Raw genomic sequence first — 3,568 nt, 5'->3', positions numbered from 1 at the left:
AGAAGAAGAAATAACAAAAATCAGAGCAGAAATTAATGAAATAGAAACAAAGAAAACAATACAAAGAATCAATGAATCCAAGAGCTGGTCCTTTGAAAAGATAAACAAGATTGACAGACCCTTAGTCCAGTTAATGAAAAGAATGAAAGAGCACCTCCAAAACAACAAAATCAGAGATGAAAGGGGAAACATCATAACGGACAAAACAAAAAGATCCAGAACATTACAAAAGAGTACTTTAAAAACCTCTACACTACTAAATTGCAAAATCTAAAAGAAATGGGTAGGTTTCTGTGTCCTAAGCATGTTTCCTCCAAGGGGGTGGGGCCTGTTATGGAGAACTGACTGTAGAGAGCAAGAGGTGGAGGGAGGGGCTTTCCTGCACCATCTTGGACATAGCTCCAAAGGGAGCACCGTGACCAGGCAAATGAGAACCAGGACGTGTGGCAAGACTGTAGACCCAAGAGGCATTGGTGAAAGCTAGCAGTGACCATGGGCAAGCCACGGAAATGATCCATAGTGGCAGGCTCTGGGCTGCAGGTTCAGAGCTGGGCACCAGGCATTCGTTTCTTAGTGAGTCACCCCCCAATGGTATAAACTATAATAAATTCACATAAAGATATGTTATATGGTTTGTCTGACAGTGCAAGAGACCCTGAGAGAACTCAGGTAACTGTTTCTAAAATCTTGGGAACCTGCAAAACTAAACTAAGACGAGATCAGCAGCTTAAACAGACCCATAACACAAAGAAATTGAAACAGTAATACAAAAACCTCCTAACTGAAAAAAGCCCAGGTTCAAATGGATTTCCTGCAGAATTACAACATCCATTTAAATAAGATCTATATGGAATACTACTTATTTTTTTCAAAAAGAGAAAAACATGAGCCTTGCTTACAGAGATTAGACTGCAGGTATGTTACCTAGTACTGGGCATCTCCCAGGTGTATGTTATCTATGCCTGACCAGATGAGCAACTCTGCAGTAGCCTCCATCTGCTGCAAAAAAAAATTTTTTTTGATAAATGCTGAATGGCATGTTTGTCATTCTAAGGTCAATCTCTTCTATCTCGCACTGTGTTCTCTTCCAAGCAACTCCTAGGTATACATATGCATTAACGTTCTGACACTCTACATGCATTTCTCATAGGGTTTCTATGGTATCACTTTCCATTCTAGGTTTGCTAGCCCCAGAAGATTCATTCATCTCTACACTTTCTTCTCCCATCTGGACTCACTCTTTCCTCCCTTCTTAGTCACAGTGCCCCCATTATTCCCATCCTGTCCCCAATAACTCCCTACTCCCACTATTTTCCCTTTCCTGACTTCCCTTGATCCCACATACTATGGTACTTTGCATTTTCCTCGCTCCTCTCCTCCCTGCTGATTACTATTTTTCCACCTCCATCAGGTAACATCTGCTGTTTATTAGCTCCCTTTCAGGTTGTTTCTTTTCCATTACTTCCACGTATGCTTTTCATTCAAAGGGCTCTTGGTGTTACATCAGAAATTATATAATTACAGTCCACAAATGAGGGAAAATATGCATTACTTGCTTTTCTGCATCTGTTGTATTTCACTGAGTATAACACTCTCTAGTGCCATCCATTTACCTTCAAATTTCGTAATTCCATCTTTTCTTACTGCTGAATAGAATTTCATTAGGTAGATGGATGACATTTTCTGTCGGGAGCCGTAAGCCCCTACCCCAGGAAATAGCAAGACCTGATTTCTGGCAAAGCTGTTTTTCAGACATCAAGGCTGGCCTGGTTTGAGATTAACCAGATGACTATACTTGAAAGCCTCTCACAAACATGTTGTTCTAACCTGGGCACTTAACGCTTGAGAGACTCCCTCATTTCTCATGTAATTGCTAAGAAACTTTGGTGTTACTCTGTAATCATACAAGTGTAACCTCTTAATTGATTTATAACTTGCTATATAGAATTGTGGTGTTACTATGGAATTTACTCTGTGATCAATTGGTGTGGTGTTATTGTGATATTCATTCTGTTAATTGAGTTGCTCTACTTCAATGGATTTTTCCCTGCCAACTTTCCCCTCTCCTCCCTATAAAAACTTTGTGTGAATGTTCATTAAATGAGACTTGATCAGAAAGCCTGTCTTGTCTCCATTCTTCGCATCCCTTGTCCCTTTCCGTCCCCTCTCCTCCCTCCAGAAACCCACGTTGACTGTCCTGCGGGTCGGGACAATTTTCATTAACCATTTTTCATTTGAGGGACATTTAAGTTGTTACCATTTCTTACCTATTGTGAAGGGAGCAACAACAAACATGGATGGACTGCTATCTCTAAAGTACAATGCCTCGTTTGAGTATCTGTCAAGGAGTGGTATCACAGGATCATATGGTGTGTTCATTTTTAGTTTTTTGAATGTTGTCCACAAGATTTCCACAGTGGTAGCATGAATTGGCATTCTCACCAGCAGTGAATGAGTGTACCTCTTTCTCCACATTCTCTCCAGAAATTGGAGTCTTTTGTTCTGATCTTGGCCAATCTGCACGGGATAAATTGAAATTTTAAAGTAGTTTTTATTTGCATTTCTCTAATTACTAAAGATGGTAAGCACTTTTTAAGGTGCTTCTTAGTGATTTTTATTTCTGCACTTGAGAGCTCTCTATTTAGGTCTATCATCCCTCTTTTAGTGGGTCATTTATTTTCTTATTTCTTTCTTCTTTGAGTTCTTGTATATTCTGAATATTAATCCTCTGACAGATGTGTAGCTGGTTAAGATTTTCTCCCACTTAGTGGGTTTCCTCTTCCCTTCCTTAGTTGTTTATTTTGATGTACAGAAACTTTGTAATTTAATGATGTCCCATTTACTTTAGTTTAATGAGGTCCCTCTGTTTGATTGCTGACCTTAATTCCTGAGCAACTTCTGTCAGGTGTAGAAATTCCTTTCCTATGCCTATATCTTGGATTGTGTTGTGTATGTTGACTTCTAGTAGTTTCTGAATTTCAACTTTATTTTGAGGAAGGGATAGAGAGAGGACTAATGCACCCTTCAATTCTCACCAATGAGGTTCCCATGTACATCAGAGTGTGATACACAAAAAATGCCTGAACTGCCCAAGTTTTGGAGAAAAATGGAATTTAAGATTTAAGATGGGAACCTACCCAACCATGGCTCAGGGACCATTGTGGAAGAGGAAGCAAAAAGATTGTAAGAGTCAGGGCTGATTCATGAATGTATGAAGTGGAGACTTCCAGGCCAATGGGGGTTTGCTCATGTGTGCCTGTGGCAGCAGCCATGTCCAACATGGGACCCATGTCACATCAATTAAACAAGGGCCCAAAGAAAAGGTGGAAATATGCGGTGTATTATCACTAAATTGAGAACTGTTTGAGACTGGTTGCTGCTGGGTGAGGGAGAGTATGAATTACATACGACCACTGGATGGGCTAACTAGACTCCAGTGGATGAGTTACAGTGAAGGACATTTGGATGCAAATACCTAAATGAATAGACCTCAGTATATATAGCAGAGTGCATAGGGTTTTGTGGAGTGTGCATTGAGGGGGGAGCTATGTATGAGTGGGACTTACTC

This window comes from Nannospalax galili, unplaced genomic scaffold (assembly GCF_000622305.1).
Source record: "Nannospalax galili isolate Female #2095 unplaced genomic scaffold, S.galili_v1.0 scaffold621, whole genome shotgun sequence".
Lineage (NCBI taxonomy): Eukaryota > Metazoa > Chordata > Mammalia > Rodentia > Spalacidae > Nannospalax > Nannospalax galili.
The sequence above is the reverse complement of the archived record's forward strand: the minus strand, read 5'-3'. Positions refer to the sequence as shown.